Here is a 7,599-nt window from a genome sequence, read left to right on the forward strand (position 1 = left end):
CTACCCCTAAACCTATATTCTACCCCCACGCTATATGTACAGTGTATATATACCTTAGAATAAATTGACATGTGCCAGGAAACAAGAATGTCTCTCAGCATTGCAATAATAACAACAACAACAAAGGAATAACCCAAATGCCCCCAAAAATGGATGAATTTTTAAAGTAGAGCTTGGCCAAAGAATCCAGTCTCAATTCTGTACCTACAGAGAAGCCATTTATATCAAAGTTTAAAAACAAAACATAGTGATGCATGTATACATGTATAATACAAAATTAAGATGACTACATCTGTGAAGCAGAGCTGAAAATACAATCATGAACATCTTTGTACCTGGGTGGTGAGTACACGGATGTTCTTATTTAAATGGTACATAAATACTCATGTTTCACACATAACTTCATTGCACCAGAGAAGACCTATTTGTGCAAATTCATCTTTTATAATAAAACCAGGACTGGGGAAAAAGGCGATTTTTTTTTTTTTTTTTTTTGAGATGGAGTTTAATTCTTGTTACCTGGCTGGAGTACAATGGCACTATCTTGGCTCACTGCAACCTCCACCTCCCCAGTTGAAGCAATTATCCTGCCTCAGCCTGCTAAATAGCTGTAATTACAGGTGCCTGCCACCATGACTAGCTAATATTTTGTATTTTTAAAATATTTTTATTTTTTTAGTAGAGACAGGGTTTTACCATGTTGGCCAGGCTGGTCTGAACTCCTGACCTCAGGTGGTTTCACCTGCCTCGGCCTCCCAAAGTGCTGGGATTACAGGTATGAGGCACTATGCCTGTCCTAAAAAGGCAAATTTATAACAACACTTAACATGTTATATGGTGTGTTAAGATCATTTCAATCCAGTATTCTTGGGAACTGGAGGGCATAAGAGCTCTTGTTGTTAACTATTCAATATTTTCTACAAGGACAGATAGTATATTAGGTTGGTGCAAAGGTAATTGAAGTTTTTACCATTGAAATTTTGTCATCTTTACTGTCAAATATTCCTTAAGTACTTTTACTTTTTCACTTTGAAGGCACATATTCCCCAAATAGAAAAGTAAATCTGAGATGCTGTCTTTTTAACACTTCATTACAGTTTAAAAGTTAGCACTTGTTCAGAGACGCACTCTTTATTATATGTGAAAAGGAAGGAATTAAAGGTTACTAAGTCTTACTCCATGTATACTAGGATTTTACAAGCATTTCTGTTTTTGTTAAACTTCATCCTTTATTTGTCCCTTATAGGCATGCACATTTTCCTTAAGATTCTTAAAATGAGTTTTATTTTTCTTGAGATTCTCTTAGGACTCTAAGCTTAATACCCGTTGATGTATAAATCAAAATGTTTCCATTAGAGGGAGCCATTTACCTAGATTAGCCCTGGAATGTTAGTATCCTAATAATATTTTGTAGGAATGTAAGGCATAGACATATATAATAAGCATATTTCCACCCCTTAAGGCCACTTACTTCAACATGCATTTTGACATGAAAATAATCTTGAAAACATTTTTTTAGAGCAGTTTTAAAATTTCAATGCCATTCTCACCTTGGAATGCAGGAAACCTTCCAGATATTTCCTTAAGTCCAAGTACAGGATTTATGATCTAGACAGGACATTTCAAACATTAATATACATGTGTGTCTCCTGAGAATCTTGTTAAAATACATCTCTTGATTCATTAAGTCTGGATCCGTCCTGAGATTGTGCATTCCTCATAGGCTTCCAGGTGATGCCTCATGGCTTGTTTATGGACCTCACTCACTTTGAGTTAGCAAGGACCCAGAGAGTTCTTGGGAAATTGAAGTTCCCTTTTATCAACAATAACAAAATAGCATGTATGCTTCACAAGACATCGGAGGCTTTGTGTATTTTGTTTGCTCAAGTATTTCCAGTGCCCTGAACAATTCCTGAAACAAAGTAAGTGCTCAGTAAATATTTGTTGAATGAATGAGGACATGTCTAAGTGCTTTATGTATGTTAACTCATTTAACCTTGACAGCCTCTGAAGTAAGTTCTATTATTCCTGGTTCACAGAGAAGCAAATAAGTCATATGTAATGAAACCAGGATTTGAATCCCAATGATTGGTCAGTGTGGCTCAAGAGCCCATGCTTTAATAAAAATACTGTCACTGCCACCCATTTTTAGGTAAAGTTGTTACCAACACAGAGCTCAATTAACAGACTGATATAGGTGATTATTGTCCAAAGGCCTGATATATCTGTTTATGGTTGCTTGTTCCTGTCTGATTGTGAGGTTTGCCATGCCACAATATAGAGTCCTGATGATGGTAGTCAAGACTGCACACTGTCAGTGTGGGGAACATTTCCCCACTCTGACTTGGCTCACATATTGAGTATGGGAAAGAAACAAGAGAGACATTCAGTTAAGACTCACTCAGGGTTAATGAAGGAACAAGGTGCCCACTAGTCCTTACCCCATCATCTAATTTGGTTAAGTCCTACAGTTTCATCAGCCAAAGGAATGAGTTGTCATAATCCCAAATTAAAGATGTTCATAGGCCAGGCTCAGTGCCTCACGCTTGTAATCCCAACATTTTGGGAGGCCGAGGGGGGTGGATCATGAGGTCAGGAGTTCAATACCAGCCTGACCAAAATGGTGAAACCCCATCTCTACTAAAAATGCAAAACTTAGCCAGGTGTGGTAGTGGGTGCCCGTAATCCCAGCTACTCGGGAGGCTGAGGCAGGGAATTGCTTCAACGCAGGAGGCAAAGGTTGCAGTGAGCCAAGATCGTGCCACTGCACTCCAAGCTGGCAACAGAGCGAAACTCTTGTCTCAAAAAAAAAAAAAAAAAAAAAAAAATGATTGATAAAGACAGGAGCTCCTCAAGTGTTTGTTGGCAACTAGCCAAATGGAGTTATTTAATATCTATCAGGCTTTTTGCTTCACCAGAGATCAATACTAAACTATCTTCTGTGGCTTTCTGATAGGAATTGCCATTCCAGTTATATCATCATATTGTCAGAAGAAAGTTTTATTTGGCATTGTTATTTTTTCTAATCTTCCAAAGCTGCCAATTTGATCTCACTTGCAAATCTGGCAAAAAATAGATGGCTATTTCTAATTTTTCTATCTACCAGAGTTTTGTATATAAATAGTGAGCTGCATGGTATTAATAAATACATTTACTGTTAAATTAATCCATTTTCTATCTACAGCAAATCTGTTTTGTGGTTGGAAGTTAAATTACTGTAGCTTTGTATTTAATATTGAATAATGTCCCAAGTTAAAAAAAAAAATTTAAGATGAAGTCTCACTCCGTTGCTCAGGCTAGAGTACAGTGGCGCAATCTCAGCTCACTGCAACCCCCACCTCCCAGGTTCAAGCAATTCTCCTGGCTCAGCCTCCCGAGTAGCTGGGACTACAGGTGCGTGCCACTATGCCCTGCTAATTTTTGTATTTTTAGTAGACATGAGTTTCACCATGTTAGCCAGGCTGGTCTCAAACTCCAGACCTCAAGTGATACACCCATCTTGGCCTCCCAAAGTGCTGGAATTACAGGTATGAGCCACCACACCCGGACCCAACAAAAACATTTTTATTGAATAGTTTAGGAAGATCCATGGATGTCTCAGAAAGCTTCTATCTTCTTCTTCTGAAACATAAAAGATAACCTGTATATGTAAATTCAAATTTGAATAAGACTTTCTCCTACCTTTTAGATGTCTTTATTTCCATTAATCCCAAGGTCCCTTAAACATATGTTCTTCAACCTCTGCTCCCAATATTTTGCAGAAATACTTGACATACTAAGATTGTTTCTTACAGTTCTTTTGGGCCTATCAAATTTTCACAAGTGTCTGCCATCTGGCCCTTTTCTGTATCTCTCAGCTCAGTTTCCCTCTCCCTCTCCTCTCTTCCTCTTTTGGGAAATACACTTCCTCTACCTCTCTCCTCGTTCTCTCCCTCTCTTCCTGTTCCCTTACCCCTCCCCCTGCCACGTGACTTCTCCATTCCTTCTTCAGAGAGTGAGGAGAACCTTAAGGTCTGAACTGCTAATCAAGTTCAGCCCACACTCTGGAGGACAAGAATTAAACCTCACCTCCTGGAAAGGGGAGCATCTACATACCCTATTTGGAATTCCTCTCTAAAGAAGACTGTTCCTTCTCCCTTATCTGTTTATCTAATAACTTATATTAGTGTGGATTCATGAATATTTGTTGTATTCTTTGGATTATAATCTCATCATTTCATAGCCCAACTTGTTCTGGCTTAGACTTTTGGGAACATATTCAGATTGATTTGTGTGTGTGTGTGTGTGTGTGTGTGTGTGTGTGTGTGTGTGTTTTGCTTGTTTTAGAAACAGGATCTTGCTATACTGCCCAGGCTGGGCTCAAGTGATTCTCTTGCCTCAGTCTCCCAAATAGCTAGGATTGCAGGCACATACCATTGCACCTAGCAGTGTACTTTTGACATACTCCCATCCTTTTTTATTTTGTGGTGCTTCTTTCTGGCACTATATGATGCTCCAGGCTCTTCTTGAATGTTTCCTGCCCCAGCCCTAGAGTTGGCATGGTCCCTAAGAAGTCCTGGTTCTTTTTATTGGAGGGTGGCATTTAGAAACCAAGATCCAGCCATTGTGTGAGTTAACTGCTCCTGCCACTGTTCTAGTCCTCTTGCTGAACAGGGCAAGGAAAAAATATTTATATAGAAACCCATGTATACCCACATATCTACATTTCTCTATTACTATAGGAAAATAAACATAACTTCATATATCTTCAACTACAATCCATTCTAGTCTCTTTCTTCCCACTCTTTTACTTATTTATAATTTATTTTTCTGAAAGCAGTAAACTTAGCTCCAGTTATCTTCGGTGTGTTTACAAATTTGTCCAAGTCTAGTAAACATGTGGTTTCAAAATTACATCACTTTCCAAATTTTCAAATTACACCATTTTCCAAAGTTATTTAGGTCAGCTCCTTTTTTCATCTCTCCTTTCAATGAGGTCATGACAAAATTAAATTCACTTATCTCAATCTGCTTTTCATACTTGGATTCCCACTTTCCCTGATTTCCTGATTTATTTTTTAAATCTGTTTGCAGTAAAACTTGTATTTTAATAAATGTAGCAAGACATGTCTTCACTGCCCTAGAACTATTCAAAATAGTTCCATCACCCTAAACTCCGTCTTCATACAGGTCCTTTGTAGTCAATGACTCACCCTTCTCCTATTCCTTGGCAAGCGCTGATCTATTTTCCAACTCTATAGTTTTGTCTTTTCAATGTCATAGAAATCAAATCATATAGCCTCTTGAATCTGGTTTCTTTTTCTTAGCAAAATGCATTTAAGATTCATTAGTTTTGCATGAATCAATGGCTCATTTATTTTTATTACTAAGTAGTATTCCATTATATGGATATGCTACAGTTTATCATTTTACTTGTTGAACATCTTGGTTGTTTCCATAACAACCACACATAAGGTATTCACTTGGGTAAATATTAATGAGTAAATATTATTATTGTTCTTATCGTCTATGTTTTAGGGTAATTTTTTATAGAGAAATAAATATTAATAACTACAACTCTTTTTTTACCCGAAACATCTGGGAGTAAGTTACAGATGCCCCTTTAACTATAAATACCTCAAACTGTATGTCCTAAAATATTATCTTACATAGCCACAAAAACATGATCAAAATTAAGACTCAATTTGCAACCTTGGCAAAGAAAACTCCCAGATCACTTATTGTATTCAGGTGGCTTTATCTCTTTGTTTCCAATCTGGAAAGTTTCCTCGATCATTGTCTTTCATGACTGACATTTTTAAAGAGGAAAAACCAGTTATTTTGTAGAATGTCTCACATTTGGTTCATCTGCTGTTTCCTTAATATTGGATCCAGAAATTTGGATTGTTTGCAGAAATACTGTTCCACAGGGAAAACATATGAATTTGTATCATTAGTAATATCAACCTTGATCCCTTGATTAAGGTGGTATCTACCATGTTTTTCAAATGTAAAGTTACTACTTTCTCTGCAATTAATAAGTATCTTGTGGACCAATACTTGAAACTATCCAAATACTGTATCCTTTTTCCTCATTACACCCCCAGTAGTTTTAGCATTTATCAATTTGTCTTACCTTGAGTCAATTATTAGTATGTGGATTACCAAATTGTGTTTTTCTACATTTTTAAGTAGGCATCCTAGTATAGGGAGGGTCTTTCCTTTCCCACTCTTTATTCATTTATATGAGTATGAATAAAGGTATTTTAAGGAATTTTTGTTTTATAAATATATGTATATGCATATACATACATATATGTATGTGTGTGTGTGTGTGTGTGTATATATATATATATATATATATATATATATATATATCAGGTCAAAAATTAGTAATATTTAACATAGGTTTTTCTTCTCTTCTGTCTCCTCTTTCCTCTCTACTTTCCTTCCCCCATGCATAGGCTTCAGAGCCTTGGTGGGCATTATTTGCTTCAGAGAGGGGCTCAAAGAGCTAGAACAAACAAATACAATTTGATTTCTGAATAGATTTTTTTTTTAATTCCTGGTATCCTAAGGATGAAGTTTTTGATTACCATTGATTCATCAGAAAGAGAAGAAAATTGGTTAACATATATTATTTTAATAATAAAGCAAGGAAGAGACCATGGGTGGCTGCTAAAATTCTTTTTCTTTTCTGCAACTAGTTAGCACTAATTGATGTTTATAACATCTTTCCTCCTCTACTCATTCCATGTTGTTTTTGGTTTCTTGTTTTTGTTTTTTGTGGGCTTTTGTTGTTGTTGTTGTTGTTGTTGTTGTTTGAGATGGAGTCTTTCTCTGTCGCCCAGGCTGGAGTGCAGTGGCACAATCTTGGCTCACTGCAACCTCCACCTCTTTGGTTCGAGTGATCCTCCTGGCTCAGCCTCCCATGTTACTGGGACTATAGGCATATGCCACCAAGCCTGGCTAATTTTTTTTGTAGTAGAGACGAGGTTTCACCGTGTTGGCTAGGCTGGTCTAGAACTCTGATCTCAGGTAATCTGCCCACCTGGGCCTCCCAAAGTGCTGGGATTACAGGCATGAGCCACCACACCTGGCCCATACCTTAGAATTTTCTTTAGTAAAGATTCATTTATATTAGTCCATCCTTCTTCACATGGTGGCAGCAAGAAGTGCGAAGCAAAAGGGGCAAAAGACCTTATAAAGCCATCAGATCTCATGATAACTATCATGAGAACAGCATGAGGGTAACCACCCTCATGGTTAAATTACCTCACACTGGGTCCCTCCCATGACACATGAGGATTATGGGAACTATAGTTCAAAATGAGATTTCAGTGGGGACACAGCCAAACCGTATCACTGTTTATAGTAAATTCTATTTTTGCTTGCCTAATTTTTTTTTAAAAGAGAGAAAAAAGAAAGAGAGAAAGGAAGAAAAAAAAGAATGAAAGAGAGAAAGAAAGAGGAAGAGAAAGAGGGAGAGAGAACAGGAGTCTTGCTTTATTGCCCAGGCTAGAATGCAGTCTAAAAATGACTACTGAAAATCTCTTTTATGCCAATAATTGTGTTTAACAATGGAGACAGGAAGGAATAAGGGAGGAAAATAACAAACAA

Source organism: Cebus imitator, unplaced genomic scaffold, assembly GCF_001604975.1.
Source record: "Cebus imitator isolate Cc_AM_T3 unplaced genomic scaffold, Cebus_imitator-1.0 Scaffold50, whole genome shotgun sequence".
In the NCBI taxonomy this organism is placed as follows: domain Eukaryota; kingdom Metazoa; phylum Chordata; class Mammalia; order Primates; family Cebidae; genus Cebus; species Cebus imitator.